General features: G+C 38.3%; 1 protein-coding gene across 7 annotated transcripts in view; it reads left to right on the forward strand.

Moving 5' to 3' along the window:
* Positions 1-1,588: 1,588 nt before the first annotated feature.
* The window catches only part of CEP350 (centrosomal protein 350), a 192,455-nt gene continuing 177,004 nt past the window's right edge, over positions 1,589-17,039 (forward strand). For all 7 annotated transcript variants that reach the window (XM_076000426.1, XM_076000425.1, XM_076000432.1 and 4 more), the window contains exon 1: positions 1,589-1,978. The gene's annotated coding sequence lies outside the window, so the exon portion shown is untranslated. The remainder of the gene's footprint in view (positions 1,979-17,039) is intronic.

Below are 17,039 nucleotides of genomic sequence, written 5' to 3' on the forward strand. Positions count from 1 at the left end.
GAGGTAGAAATTGTGCATAGGCTGACACCAGGGTAACATGGCTGTGGACACAGTGACGGAACTTTTGGTGTTTTCTCTGTTGCCCAGGAGGTAGCATGGGGCAGAACAGTATAAATAAGCTTTAGGGTAAGGGAGACCCAAAATCTTATATCTCCCTTTACCGATGACATAATATTGGGCAAATTTTTTAGTTTTTCAGAACCTATTTCTTTTTTCTTAAAAAGTGAATATACTTATTTAATAAGGTGATTGTACACATTCAGTAAAATAACATATGAAAGGTATTTATCCCACTCTTTTTTCCCTGCTGCGGCAAGGGGTCCGGTGGTCATCTGTGGAGTAGCTATCTTGCTCTGTAAACCTATATCTTGCTCTTGCCCTGTAATCCTATTACAATCCTATCTTTCTCTTCTCAATAAATTTCACCTCATGCTTGCCTTAAAAAAAAAGAAAAAAGAAAAGTAGTTATCTCACTGCATTATTGAGCAAGGTTGGAGAAAACTTAAGTCGTTTTTCTTGCTACCACTTGCACTGATGGATTACCCATATTTTCTGTTCTTCCCTCCAGCTCACCTTCCTGGAGGCACATTTTACACGTGTGTAGGACTTTCATACATCCACTTAGCTCTTATTCAGGCATAGCTGTGGGATCTACAAAAAGAAATTAATTGTGAGCTGCCTCTTGCTTTCATTGATACGGTCTATTCAACAAACATTTATTGAGCATCTACAATGTCCTAGTTACTGTACTTGGCCCTTTTGTGATACAGAGAGAAAAAAGAGACCTTAAAGTCCTCAAGATACTTAAAGATGAGAAATAGCCTCTGGGTAAGTAACTATCGGAGTCCAGAAGGTGGAGAAAAGTGATGGGTGTAGAGCTTGTGAGCAGTGAGCACCTGTGGAAGGTGGCATTACTCGCAGAAGAGATGTTCTTTAAACTAAGTCTTGACAGATGATAGAACCCACCACCTGGAGACTGGGGAAAGAGGACAAGAATATGAGAAGATAGGTTGACCAAGGAGGGCCTCTCAAAGCACAATTATATCAGGCCAATACGTAATAGGTGGAAACTCTGTTTTACTTGGTGGAGACTTAAGCCATTAGAGTGAGCCCACGCTAAACAGAACTGTAACCCTTGTGAGTAAAACGGCCACAGTGACAGCAGTGGGTAACTGCAGCAGCCACAGAGCTGCAATTATTCTGAAACTGATCGGAGTGACGATTTATTTGTACAATTGGTGAGACATCATAAATTCTGAGAAACTGCTGTTTTCAGACTTCGAGTTTGTCCTTGTCAAATCCTCAGCTTGTTTTCCCAACCCGGGTGAAATGCGCAGCCAAAAGGCCCAATTAGTGTGAAAGGGAAGGGGGTAAGGGTGGTCTCTGCGGATGTAGTTTGGCTCCGTCGGACTCCTGCAAAGCTCAAATTTCGCCACATCAAACATGGCTTCCTTGCGGTTCCTCTCCTCGTTTTACCTAGCTTCCACCTTTAGGCCACACTTAACATGGTTCTAACCCGAAGGTTACATTCCTGTGGAACAGTCTCGGGACAGTTCTCGCGAGGTTTTCTTGGGCTCCGACTGCTCCCGCCCTGCCTCGCGCCGCCGCCACAACCACTGCCGCCAGCGCCGCTCCTCGTCTGTGTCAGTTGTCGGGCTGTAATGGCGACTGGGCCGCCCCTGCCAAAGTGACTCCCGGGCGGGGGAGCGGGGCCAGACCTGCGCCACAGGGAACTGCAGAAGCCGCAGCTCAGGGGTTGGCTTGCTGTGGGGGAGGGGAGGCAGCCTTTCCGCCTCTTCTTCCTTCCCTGCAGACCCGAGGATCCGCGGAGCCGGTGCGAGGCGGGCACCCGGTGCGTCCCCGGAGCGGGGAGGCCAGGCCGGGGAGCCCTGGGGCCGGTCGGGGCGGTGTCACTGCACCCTCCGCCAGGCCCCGCGGGATGCACCGTGGGAGCCGAGGGCGGAGGCCACACTCTCAGGTGAGCTGCGGGAGGACCTGGCAGGGTCCACGGACGCTCGTTCAGCCCCAGCTCTCTCTGTCCGCGGTCTGGGTCCCGGGGTGGCGGCGAGAGAGGCGGGGCGGAGCGCAGGGAGTCCTGGCCCTGCCTGGCAGCCCCCTCTGGAAACCTCCCTCGGTCCTGAGGCTTATCCGCGAGGGCCATCCTGAGACCTGGGTTTCAGGTCCCTCCAGTGCCTGCCGAAGACGGAATTTCCTTCCTTACCTGCCAGTGTTCTCCCCCCACCCCCACCCCTCCTCTCGCCTTTGGTCTTGGGGGAAATGTCCTTCATTTGGAGATCAAGCATAATTTGGGAAATGCCGGGGACCTGGCACCAGTTTCTGTTCCTTTTTGGTGGGAATAACATTCTCGTATAGGGAAAACTTTGATGTGCTCCAGTCTAGCAGCTGCTGAATATAGTCTATCGGTTTATTCGCAAATGATTTAGGTGGAGGATATCTTTACGCTTTGGAAGTTGTCAGTATTTACCCCTGTCTTCTTTTAAATGCAGCCTGACGTGCTAAATAATATTTAGCTCATGTGATAGATATGTGTTTGAATTTGCCTGGATTTTAATTTTTCAGATAAGGAAGTTGCACATAGGTATAGATTTTAATGTGGTTTGAATGATAGTAGCAGACCCTTCAAATGGGGAAAATACATGTTGTCAGGGTTAGTGGTCAGTATCCATGTCTTCCACCTGATTTGTTTTGATGGTGATCTTTGTTTTGAATTTGAAGAAGTCGTTAGTGTTACCATGTTAACTATACCTCCTGCTCTGTAATTTAACAGTTTTAAAGGAAAGGGTATCTGCAGACCTAGTAACAACCTGACAAGTTTTGTAGAAGCAATCTGTTTAAACAATTTCTAAGTGTAAAGTATTGTTTTTAAACCAGGAAATGAAATGTACTGTTAATAATAACATGAAATTGTGACTTTGGGGGATTAGTTTTTAGATTTATGCTAGAAGTTGCTTCAAACCTATGGGCATATAATAATTAGTAGTTTTGGTGTGCTAAATTGACAAACTCCATTCAATGTAATAAATCTGAACCATTGAACTTTCGTTGCATTAAATTTAAGATACTTTAATCAGAAAATGAATGTCAAGCTAGAATACATTGTTTGTGTGGATAAATACATGTGTATCTCATGTTTTTATAGTAGTAGAACTTTGTGTTTTAGAGATTGGTGAGTGATAGATGTAAATAATTTCGTACATATGTTAAAGAATTTCTCTGATTCTGGGAGATATATTCGTGTGTGTGTTATGTAAGAGCATTAATACTTGAACAGCCAACCTTCTGTGGGGTAATCAATTTATGAATTATAAAATTTTTGAACTTTTCTCTTCCTGATTGCCAGTCTTTTGTCCATTTTATAACACTTCTACCACATAATGAGCAGAAGAAGAGATGAAGTCCCTATATACCCAATTTTATTTGTTAAATTGCAGTAAGTTATAGTGGGAGCAAAAAAGAAGCTGTTTTTTTAAAATAACTGACATCATTTTTTAGTGTGCTTGCACATACTTTATTTAGTCTTCACACCAATCTTGTGAGGTGTAGGTATGGCAAATATCTTTATTTTGTAGTTGTGGAAACCGACACACAGGGAAGTTCCTTTATTTATGTGAATACTGATCTCATTGCTGCAGATAATCTAGAACTAGTTTATTTTAAATTAAATATTAATATACTTATGGCATTTGGTATTATTTTATAATAAAAAAATTCTATTTTTGTTCCTTTTTACATGCCACTTTCTCCTTAGGCTGGTGATTGTCAGTTTTTTAAAAAACAGTAATTTCATAACATTTTGCTAATTATTAACAAGTCATGAATTATTATAATAGATCACTTTACTTCTTTATGTACTTTTTCCTTGAACAAGGTTATTAAATTGTAGTTCATTTATTGTATTTCATTTTGTTTGGACTCTTAGTTCTGTCATCTTTGGGCTTCAAATCCTTTATACTTTTGGTTATATATAAAAAAATTCCTGCCTCACTGAAAAGTAGTGACATTTTGGTGATTTTATTATAGAGACAACTGATGATTTAAAAAGTTATCTGCAATTGTGATTGTTATTTTTGCAGTATGGGGCAAGTTGTGAAATAATTTTCCTTATTTACTTTTTTCCCTATGTCAAACAATTTTTAATGTCACAGTAAAAAAAAAATAATCAAAAGATTGCATAGTTTTTTCTGCACTGATTTTTTGTTCATTGTTATCCTAAATGTAATTTTACATGTGGGTATTTTGGATTATTTGCCTTTCTCATCTGATTTGTAAGTTCCATGATTGCAGAGATCCTCTATTCACTATTGTGCACCAGTGCCTAGTATAAAGTAATATAGTCAATAATTATTAGTTGAATAAACTGACTAAAGAGGGGTCTCAGGATAATATTTTCAAAACAAAACAAAAAAACTGGTTCTTATTTCCTAGGTACATCTCAACACTTGGGAATATCCTCCAGAGGTACATTCAGATTTGCTAGGTAGGAGGGGAATGACAGGTTGGGATTAAGAAGCCACTGAGAATAAGCCACAGGTGGATCCTAAAAATTTTATTGACTATTTTCATTAAAAAAATGAAATTTTCATTGCCTAGATGCTCTGGCTATAATTATTATAATTTAAAGAAAATAGAAGCTTTAAGACCCTAACCTGTTACACTTGTACTGTAATTATAGGCTTGTAATAAATTTAAGTCACTTCTTAATCATAGCATTGGGAGTTTTAATTCTTTAAGTTCAGCTAGTTCAATTCCCATGTTTTTTATATAAGAAAACAGAGGCTCATATAGGGGAAGTATCTCATCCATAGTTGGTTTCATCACTGGAATCAGAATCTACTATATAACTGTGGTCTACATTTGTTTAATGCATCAGATAATTGTCAAATCAGAGGATAATTGTGATCAACCTGACATTCTATTCTATATCACTATTAAAAACTCAAAATGAGCCTCTCTTTTCATGAATCAATAATATTTGTTAACTTAAAAATCAATTTCAATCCTCTCCTGTTATTGGAATTATAAATTAGTACAAGTGGAACAAAATTCTGGAAGGAAATTTGGAATTTCCTATCAAAATTAAAAGTGTGCATACTTTTTGATAGAATCATTTCATTTTTAGGCGTTTATCTTACATAAACATTAATGTAAGAGCACATGAATTCTGTAAGAATGTTCATTTTAGCATAAATAATAAAAATGTCATAAATGTGTATTGGAAGAGGTTAAAATTATATGTGTATTGGAAGAGGTTAAAATTATAGTATATTTATGCTGTGAGGTGCTATGCAGTTGTTAACAGGTTTTGGGATATCTCTATTTTTACTTTGAGAGAAGCAGATGAATATGTCTTCAGTCCCTGGACTGTGCAGCAGACTTTCTGGGTTCAAATCTTTACCACTTACTAGCTGTGATCATTTGCAGTTACTTAAACTCATGTGTAAAGTGGATATACTAATAGTTCTTACCTTAGTGAGGTGCTGTGAGAATTAAATGAGTTAATATTTATGCCCTAAGTAAGCATAGTAAGCACATAAGTGTTAGCTATTACTATTATGTACTGACTTGGAAGAATATTCATGATATATATATGGTAAAAAAAAGTTGTACCACACTGTGGAATATAATTTGATTTATGGAAAAATAAACACATAGGCAAAGAAATGTAGTTTGGTTTTGTTTTGATTTTTATGTAATAGAAAAAGGTCAGTAAGGATAGACATTAAACTGTTAGCTGTGTTATCCCTTAGAGAGTGGATGACTTTTTACTTTTGACACTTTTTATCAATATAGTGTGTTATTTTAAGTCCTACTTTTATAATTTTTGAAACTTTTTTCTAAAAAAAATAGTGAAGCAAACTTTTTCTTATATAGTTATATAAATATATTTTTGAATATAGTTTTTCAGAGATATACAGATTTCAACAGAATATCACATGATTAGATCCTGTTTCAAAACTTTTGTTGATGGGAGGTTGAAATTAATCTGTGAAAATCTCTAATAAGTACATTTATTTTTCGAACTCCTGACCTCGAGCAATCCGCCCGCCTCCGCCTCCCAGAGTGCTGGGATTACAGGCGTTAGCCACCGCGCTGGCCAAGTACATTTATTTTTCTACTATCACTGTGAGCTTAGGTCTCATATTTTAATTTGCAAAGTAAGCCCATAGGCTATGTCAGTGTTAAACCCAGAATTCCCAGAATGAGCATTCAGCAATGATACAGTAAGTCCTCACTTAATGTTGTTGGAAACTGCGACTTTAAGCGAAATGAGTGAAAGCAATTTTACCATAGGCTGATTGATACAAAGAAGAGTTAAGGTCCTATGGTATATATCTGGTTGCAAAAATATCACCAAAATTCTAAATAAAGACTCAAAACACCTCTAACATTGAAAATAAATGTGATCCATACATACTTTTAAGAAAGATTAATAAAAACAAGTAATATAATTATTTACCCACTTATTCCTATCCCAGCAGCTCAGGGCACAAAGGTGGGAACACACCCTGGACAGGATGCCATTCCCTTGCAGGGCGCACTCACACCCACACCCACACTCACTCAGATTGGGACCCTGTAGATACATCAGTTCACCTGATATGTGCATCTTTGGGATATGGTAGGAAATCTGAGTACCTGGAGAAAAATCAGGAGAATATGTAAGCTCCATGCAAATAGTAGCCCTGTCTGGAAATTGATTTTTTTTTTCTCAGCAAGATTATAATGAAATAATATTAAGTGAAATGACCTTATTTGCAGACCTGCTATATCTTGGAGCACTGTAGTGAACTCACATGGACACTGGGATTTTTTTTTTTTTTTTTTTTTTTTTTTTTTTTTGAGACAGAGTCTCACTTTGTTGCCTAGGCTAGAGTGAGTGCCGTGGCGTCAGCCTAGCTCACAGCAACCTCAGACTCCTGGGCTCAAGCGATCCTTCTGTCTCAGCCTCCCAAGTAGCTGGGACTACAGGCATGCGCCACCATGCCCGGCTAATTTTTTCTATATATATTAGTTGGCCAATTAGTTTCTTTCTATTTATAGTAGAGACGGGGTCTCGCTCTTGCTCAGGCTGGTTTTGAACTCCCGACCTCGAGCAATCCGCCCGCCTCGGCCTCCCAGAGAGCTAGGATTACAGGCGTGAGCCACCGCGCCCGGCCGACACTGGGATATTTTGAGGAAAACTGCAGTATTTGACAGCTGTGGGATACTTGACATCTATGGGAACACTAGTCATATACCAGCTTGAGATAGTGCATATGAATTGTGCTGCTACATTTTTTTTGAATGCAATGTGTCTTCAAAAATCTAGGTTTTAGGGGGTTGCTGTGATAAAATGCAAGTACTATATAAAAATCAATGTGGAACAGTAAATGAAGGTGGCAGTGTCCAAAATAATTTTAAGCTTTGAGAAATTGTGTAATGTCTAATATGTGCATATATCCTATAAATAAGTAATTTTGGTTATTTAGTAATAAAATATTTCAACTTATATGTATTTTTTAAACTGCTGCTGAGTTGTTAGGATATAAATAGTTACTAGATTGTATAGACCTAACTACTTTGGAAATGGAACTGTTAAGTATTTTTTTGGTTTAGGGGCTCATGAGAAAAGGAACTGAGACACTAAGGATTCTGTGAACTGAGAAAGTTTGGGAAACTTTCAAACTCTTTTGACTTGGACACTTACAAGTAAGAAATATATTTTCCAGTATCTATATGAGAATATAATGTACATATGTGTATATACACATATATATATAATGAAATGAAAGTTTCACTAAAAAAATGCACTTACTGCTTCTAATAGAGTCTGATATTTTCAATTCAGTTCTATTTGGCTTCATTAAAAATGCTAGATATACATTTATATATATATTTTTAAACTAATGGGTCACAGCTATACATTTGCAAAACATGAGGCTAGATGGCCTCTACTAATTTTGAAATGCTTTCTTTCTCTGAATTAGTTATAAATGAAGTAAGACTACAATTTATATAATAAATGCATCTCTGAAACTTTGTGTAGTTGCTATATTTTTGTATGATGAATTATTTTAAATGTTACAGAGAAATAAAGACTTTTTTACAAATAGTTGGATAAAGTTTTTTTTTTTTTTTTTTTTTTTAAGACAGAGTCTTGCTCTGTTCCTGGGCTCAAGTGATCCTTCTGCCCTAGCCTACCAAGTATCTGGGACTACAGGCACATGCTACTGTACATGGCTAATTTTTTCTATTTTTAGTTGTCTGGCTAATTTTTTTTCCCTATTTTTAGTAGAGATGGGGTCTTGCTCTTGCTCAGGCTGGTCTTGAACTCCTGAGCTCAAGCAATCTCTCCCACTTTGGCTCCCAGAGTGCTAGGATCACAGGCATGGCCTAGAAGGATATTTTTGCAAATAAAAGAATCTGATTTATCTTTGGTCAGTTTGTGACAGTAGGATCACCTGAGCCAAGGAGTCTGAGGTTGCTGTGAGCAAGGCTGACGCCAGGGCACTCTAGCCTGGGCAACAGAGTGAGATTCTGTCTCAAAATAAAAATACCTGGCTTCATATGTGTTTTTATGCCTGTTTGCATATAAGAATTGGATTCTGAGACTTAACCAATGGGATCATCATTCAGCAAACAGATCTGGAGCACCTAGTTACTAGTATATGCTGTGTAAAGAGCAATAAAGCATCATCTCCACAGTCTTGTGTAAGAGGTATGTAAATAATAGTACATAGGGGTAAAAGAAATGGTAAAGTTCTGTGGATACCCAAAGAGGCAGCAGCTGTACTGCGTCAAAGCAGTAAGAGCTTTCAGTGAAATAACAATTAGTTGTTTGTTTCATTAAACTCCTCTCAATTAGTTAAGTTATTGAATGTGGATGGAAACTTATAAAAATTTTTTTCCTTATTCTTTTACTTCAAAAAGTGATAAGTACATCTGCTTTTAAAAAATTTTAAAACATTCATACTGAAAAAAATATGCTTCCTATCCTGGACCCTCACTTCTCCTTGGAGTTAACTGATGTTAACAGTTTCTTATGTATCAGGGAAACTTTTGTATTTTTTTATTTTCTTTTTTTTCTTTTTTTTCTTATTTAACAGTTCTTGGAAGGGAAACTTTTGTAGTGAAAATTTTATACTTTAGGGCAAAAAATAATCCTTGACTTGCAAACCGTAAGACAACTTTTTGGGGATATAGCTCTTGAAATTAATTTAGGAAAGTACTCAGGATAACTAGATAGTGGGTAAGCAAAATATAGGCTCATTTTTAGGGCTTTTCTTTTTCTTTTCGGCTATTCTTGGTTTCAACTCTCCTAAAGCAATGATGGTCCCCAACTATTTTGGTACCAGGGACTGGTTTCATGGAAGACAATTTTTCCATGGACTGGGGGAGGGTGAGGGAAGATGGTCAGAATGATTCAAGCACATCACATTTATTGTGTAGTCAAACCTCTGCTAATGATAATCTGTATTTGCAGCCATTCCCCAGTGCTAGCGTCACCTTCTCAGTTCCACCTCACATCATCGGGCATTAGATTCTCATAAGAAATGTGTCACCTACATGCTTCATATGCACAGTTTACAGTCAAGTTTGTGCTCCTATGAGAATCTAATGCCACTGCTGATCTGACAGGAGGTGGAGCTTATGTGGTTATGCAAACAATGGGGAGCAACTACAAATACAGATGAAGCTTTGCTTGCTGGCCTGCCACTTACCTCCTGCCATGTCGCCTGGTTCCTAACAGGCCAGGGACCAGTACCTTTAGTTAGACACTTGTTTAGCTCTGTTTCTTATCAGTGTGTGACATTGTTTTCTCTGTTATCCTTATCCTGCCTCCTGTGCTGCAAAGGCCAAACTAGTACCAAATGTTACATAGTTTCTTCCAGATTTCCTGGATTATAGTAGATCAGCTTTGTTTTTGTAAAAGTAGTTGAGGTTTGTATTTTATTTGTAAACACAGGTGAGGCTAAATTCTCAGGCCATTCGTATGTACTACTGTATTATGGGAGTGTTGGTTATTCTGGGAATTTACTTGGAACAATGTAATAGGTCTGACTTAGAACTGGAATGTTTTCTACTTTTTCTAGCCCTACTAAATTTACCATTTGTCCATTTTATGTTGAGACTAGATAGTAGGACTTTTGCAGGGTTGTCTTTTTTTTAATATTTTAGGCAGAGATGATTGTTACATAGGATCTGATAGAAATGAGAGAACTGACGTGTAGCAAAGATACAGAAAATATTCCCTGTAGGAGCCATAATGAAGTCATTTCTTTCATTTTTTTTTTTTTTTTTATCCCTGGTGCCTGGCACATAGTAGGGGCCCAATAATTATTGAGCAAAATGAGACTATATGACTGAATGAGAGACTGTCACTAAATGTGAAAGGAAAATTTGCTGGTAGAAGATACTTGAGAATTGGCTATTACAAAATGTCATTATGTCTTATTTGTGTGTGTATTACAGGGATAGGTCATTGTTTCTCAGTCTTCTTGGTGTCAGGACCACTTTATATACTTGAGTTATGGAGGACTCAAAAAGCTTTTGTTTATGTTGGATATATCTATTGATGTATGCTGTATTTGAATTTTTGAATGCACTTATACATTTATTTAAAATAAAGATATAGTACATGTTAACATTTTTTTTTTATTTATTTTTTATTTTTTTTATTTTTTTTTTTAAAGACTAGTCAAGTGCAGTAGTGAGGAGGGGGGAAAGTAGTAGAACAAGGAGTTCAATCTGTAACTGACTGTGAACAATCACGTGAGATAACTCACTACCTTCGGACCAGCCTTCATGTTAACATTTTTTATTTTTTATTTTTTTATTTTTTTTTTGAGACAAAGTCTCACTCTATTGCCTAGGCTAGAGTGCCGTGGCATCAGCCTAGCTCATAGCAACCTCAAACTCCTGGGCTCAAGCAATCCTCCTGCCTCAGCCTCCTGAGTAGCTGGACTACAGGCATGCACCACCATGCCCGGCTAATTTTTTCTATATATTTTTAGTTGACCAATTAATTTCTTTCTACTTTTAGTAGAGACGAGGTCTCGCTCTTGGTCAGGCTGGTTTCGAACTCCTGACCTTGAGCGATCCTCCCGCCTTGGCCTCCCAGAGTGCTATGATTATAGGCGTGAGCCACTGCGCCTGGCCACACATTAACATTTTTACTGAAAAATAACTTTTCTAAAATAAGAGTAGCATTGTTTGACATTAAGAGTCTTTTTAACGTCTGTCTTAATAGAAGACATCTGGATTCTCATATCTGTTTCTGCATTGAGTCTGTTGTGATATCATGTGGCCTTTGGGAAACTCCATTATACACTCATAAGAGAATGAGGGTAAAAAAGACAAGTAATGTTTTAATACTATTATGAAAATAGTTTTGACTAAGATAGTCTCAGGAACCCTCAAAGTTCCCTGGATCACACTTTGAGAACTGGTGGTATAGGTTATAAATTCAGAGTAGAAAAGAGCCTTGTAGGTAATGTAGTTACCTCTTCTTGAGGTCACCTCTTCTTGTAGATTTTTCTGGTTTATGCAGCTGGATGACTCAGATAGGGACTACCTCAAGTTTGTTTTTGAGGGATAATTATAGTTGGCTTTTGGAGATGTTGAATTTGATGTTTCTTTGAGATTTCTGAATAAGCAGTTAGACATATGGGTTGGGATATCAGAAGATCTGGACTGGAGCTTTGGTTGTCATTGGCATAATAGATGGTATATCAAGCCTTAGGCAAGAGTGAAGTCACCCAGGGAGAGAGAATAGTGTTAAAAGGATAACACTATTAAAAGGTTGAACTTCCTGAACTTAAAGATTTAAAAGCTAGTTAGGGAACTACTGGCAGGAAAGGAGATTGAGAAGGAGAACTAGAAAAGTAGGAAAATCAGAGCATATATAAAGTGAAGGGCCAAGAGTGTTTTGAGAGAGTAGTCAACTATGATGAATACTGCCAGAGAGGTCAAGTAGGCTGAGGATTGAAAATACTCATTAGATTTGGAGAGGAAGAGGTCTTTGGTGATTTTAATGAGAACAGTTGTGGTGGAGAAATGGGGGTGGCAACCACAATGGAGTTTCTTGAAAATTGATTGAAAAGTATCTCCAAATGAAATGGAGACTGAGTGTATTCAATTTTTTTTGAGAAATTTGTGAAGGAAAAAGCAGTAATAGAGGAGGAGGGTGCTGGGTTGCAGGCGTTTTTTGTTTTTTTTTTTTTTTAAGTAAGACTTGATTAAGCATAAATGCTGATAGGAAGAATCCTAGGGAGAGGAGGAGGTTGGAGGTACCCATGAGAGAAAATATAATTAATGGTGAGATTTCTCGAGAGAACTTGGGTGGGGAGATCCAGAAATAAGTGAAGTATTCCTATGGCTCCTTTTCTGTAAAAGTTACTAGTTTTGTTTTTTTGTCATTTTCTATATTATGAACGCTAAGCCTGCATGATAAGAGAGAAAGCTAAATGGTATTATTAATAGAATTCTTTTTAATTTCTTGGCTACCATTATTCTTGTGTGAGCCTTTGTACATCTGCTATTTCATTTATTTGTTTTTTTGAGACAGGAGCCTCACTGTGTCACCCTGGCTAGAGTGCAGTGGCATCATCATAGCTTACTGCAATCTTAAACTCCTGGGCTCAAGCTATCATACTGCCTCATCCTCCTGATAGCTGGGACTACAGGCCCCCACCACTGACACCCAGCTCATTTTTCTATTTTTAGTAGAGATGGGGGTCTAGTACTTGCTTAGGCTGGTCTCAAACTCCTGAGCTCAAGCAATCCTTCCCCCTTGGCCTCCCAAAGTGCTAGGATTATAGGTGTGAGCCACCGAGCTCATCCCTTTTGAGCTTTTATTTATATTTTACATGATGCAAATAGGACTATGCCAAATATAGTTTCTTTTCTTTCTTTCCGTCTTTTTTTTTTTTTTTTCTTAGAGATAAGGTCTCGCTCTGTCACCCCAGGCTGGAGTGCAGTGGTGCAATCATAGCTCGAATTCCTGGGCTCAATTGATCCTCCTGCCTCAGCCTTTGGAGTAGCTAGGACTATAGCATGTGCCACTGCTGGCTAACTAAACATTTTTTTTGTAGAGACAGGGTATCACTATCTCACCCAGGCTGGTCTAGAATTCTGGGCTTCAAGCTATTCCCCTGCCTTGGCCTCACAAAGTGCTGGGATTACAGGCATGCCACTGCTCCCATCCCTAAATATGGTATCTTTTATTCCTTATATTTGAGTTTAGTATGAACAGACATTTTTGTTCATGTATGCTTTGACTTTTACATGAAACAACTTGTTTCTCTGAAAGATGCTAGTTAATCTCATTGTAAAATGGACACTAGAATAAAACTCTTGAGTCACTTAAATGAATAATAAAGGTATTCATAAACTTTAAGAATTTTAAGAAGCTTGCAGTATAGTAAGGAGATAGTGTAGTAAAGCAGCAGTCTCCAACCTTTTTGGCACCGGGGACCAGTTTCATGGAAGACAGTTTTTCCACAGACAGTTGGAGGATTGGTCGGGGAGGCAGAGCTTAGGCAGTGATGTGAGTGATGGGGAGTGGCTGTAAATACAGATGAAGCTTCTCTTGCTTGACTTCTGCTCACCTCCTTCTCTGCAGCCTGGTTCGTAACAGGCCATAGCCTAGTACTGGTCCATGGCCTAGGGGTTGGGGATTGCAGCAGTAAAGTATTTAGGTTATTAAGTATGAAATGTCTGATTTCGTTAAGTACTAAGTTTGACAGTTGATATCTCTGACATTTCACTTTGACATTTTTTTGTTTATCGTGAAGGTACCATCCTCTGTCTTTCAAACTCATGTTTTGGCTTGTGATTATCTTTCAGATTTTTTTAGAGCAATTTTTGTGAAACCATGGATAAGTCAAAAATGGTGTTATTTTCGAATGTGAGTTCAGTTGTGGAACCAATGCAGCATAGGCAGCTTGAAATATCAACGAAGTGTTTGGGAAGGATGTGGCTAAGGAATGTACAGTACGTTGATGGTTTGAGAATTTTTGTTCTGGTGATTTAATCTTGAAAATGAGTCATGTGGGTGACCTGAGACCAAAGTGGATAATCATAAGCTGGAAGCTATAGTGGAAGCGAATCCATCTCAACCTACACATGAATTAGCAGCAAGGTTTGATGTTATTACTCCAACAATATTGGACCATTTGATACAAATCAGCAAGGTAAAGAATTTGGATAGATGGGTTCCACATGAATTAAATGAGTTTCAGAAAAGAAATAGTCTCAAAGCTTGCCTTTCTTTGCTGTTACAACATAAAGGTAAACCATTTGTATACTGTATTGTTATGTGTAATGAAAAATGGATTCTTTTTGACAATCGCAAGCATTCGGCACAATGGTTGGATAAAGATGAAGTGCCAAAACACAGTCTGAAACCGAATATTCATAAAAAAAAAAGCTAATGGTGTGTGTTTGGTGGTCCAGTGCTGGTATTATCTTCTACAGCTTCATGAAACCTGGTCAGTTGATGACAGCACATGTCTACTACACCCAATTGGACGAAATGATGAGGATGCTTGTGATTAAGCAGCTGAGATTGGTAAACAGAGAGGCCAAGACAAGGGTTGACCACATGTTGCACAAACAACGCTGCTCAAACTGCAGAAGCTGGGTTTGGAAACACTCTGTCATCCACTGTATTCACCAGACCTTGCATCATCTGACTACCACTTTTTCCAGGCTTTGGATAACTTCTTGCCAGGAAAAATATTCAATTCTCAGCAAGCTGTGGAAAATGCCTTTTGTGATTTAATCACTACTTGCTTTCCAGGCTTCTTTGCTGCTGGCATGAACAAGGTACCATTAAGATGGCAAAACTGTGTTGATAGTTTAGGTACACACTTTGATTGATTGTACTGCTTCTTGTTTGAGATAAAATAAACCACACTTTTGATTTGAGATCAGACATTTCATATGTAATGACCTATAATATAAATGCTATATTTCTGAATGCATAGTTTCTGAAAACTATGGCAAGAGTGTAAGAGAGGAATGATCAATGCTTGATCCTTTAAAAACCATGTGATTGGCCAGGCGTGGTGGTTCACACTTGTAATCCTAGCACTCTGGGAGGCCAAGGTGGGAGGATCACTCAAGGTCAGGAGTTCGAAACCAGCCTGAGCAAGAGCGGAGACCCTGTCTCCACTAAAAATAGAAAGAAATTAATCAGACAACTAAAAAGATAGAGAAACAAAATTAGCCGGGCATGGTAGTGCATGCCTGTAGTCCCAGCTACTGAGGAGGCTGAGGCAGGAGGATCACTTGAGCCCAGGAGTTTGAGGTTGCTGTGAGCTAGGCTGACGCCACGACACTCTAGCCTGGGCAACAGAGTGGGACTCTGTCTCAAAACAAACAAACAAACAAACAAACAAACAAACAAACAAACAAACAAAAACCCCATGTGATCATATCACAGACCCTGAATGATCTTGTTCCCTCCCTTCTTTTTTTTTTTTTTTTTTTTTTTTAACCCTCCCTTCTTTAGTTTATTTCTCTCTAGTCATCTTCTCTGACACATGGGACTTTTTATTTTCTTAAAAAGAAATATTAAATAGTCATCTTCTTTTTTGCCTCAGGACCCATCCACATATTCTTTCTACTCCCAGGAAAACGCTTCTTTGCTTACCTTAGCTAACTCCTTTATCCATCCTTTAGGTCTTACTTCAAATGATGCTTTCCTCTCCACTTCCCAGATTAGATGAATTCTTTCTGTTTTATGCTCATAGCACATGCATTTTTCCCTATTTTCATCTCATTTGTAGTATTTGTTAAATATTAACCTTTAGACTCCTTGAGGGTGGGAATCATGTTGTTTTTACTGCTGTATCCCCACTGTTTAGCACTCTTGGTTCCTGCTACATACTTGGCTCTCAGAAAATATTTGTTAACTGAATGATCACATGGGTTAGATTGAAGCTAAAACAACTTACCTGCTCTGTTTAGGAGGGAGGGGAGAATAAAAAGCTTCATCTGTAGATATTTGTGGGGAAATCTCATCTTCCAGGTGAATTTGATAATAGTTAAAGCATATAGGTTAAAGGAGCATTCTCTAAAGAAGCTGTGAAGTTAATGAAATGTAGGTTCTAAGGAGGATAGGATCTAGGTGGGAAAGCAAGGTGTCTTATGATATTGAGAGGGGATAGGGGATTGTGTTATATATCAATAAATGATGGCTGAGTTTGAATATTATGAGAGACATGGGAATGACTGTTAAAGGTTTCACAGGTTTGAGAGAGATCTAGATTTAATTTTCACTTCTGTCACTTATTAGCTGAATGACCTTGGACTAGTTCCATAGTCTCTTTAATACTGTTTCTTCATTGGTAATGAGCAGTTATAAGGATACTTGCCTCACGGGTTGTGATGGAGATTAGAAATAATATATGAAAAACAATCCAGTCTTTGGCCCACATAAAAGGACACACAAAATGGTCCTATGATTATTGACTATTAATTGTCTTCATGGTCACCCCCTCCCCTGAAGTATTAAGAGGTCTGTAATTTTGCCTTCTGGTTTAAAGGAAATGTTGTTGTCAAGTGTTCTGGAGCTTTGGAAGACAAATGTTCTCAGGTGATGGAACAGTGAGATTAGTTCTGTCTACTGATGCTCATCTTCATAAAATGAACAGTGTTTTTGGAAGTGTCAGGCTTTAAAGAATAGAATTGAAGATAATCTCTAGAGCTGTAGTTCTCAAAGCTGCCTATTTATTGGGATCCCTGTAGATCTTAAAACATACAGGTTTTGGGACCTATCCTCAGACCTGCTGATTCAGACTCTCTTGAGGGTGACCGTCTTTGTTTTTAACCTGTTATCCAGCTCATTGTCCTAGAGCTGCTTGAGAAAGTAGGCCCAGGAGACAAGAACTCTGTAGCATTGTATGGCTACTCTGAAACTCATTTGTAATGGGAATGATTGGAAATGTATGTGTGGGTTATTTGGGTAAGAGTAATCTTTATTAAAAAAAGGCTTAGAAACTAGCTACAGAGGTAGAATGGGGGGGGTGTAA

This window comes from Microcebus murinus, chromosome 2, assembly GCF_040939455.1.
Source record: "Microcebus murinus isolate Inina chromosome 2, M.murinus_Inina_mat1.0, whole genome shotgun sequence".
NCBI lineage: Eukaryota > Metazoa > Chordata > Mammalia > Primates > Cheirogaleidae > Microcebus > Microcebus murinus.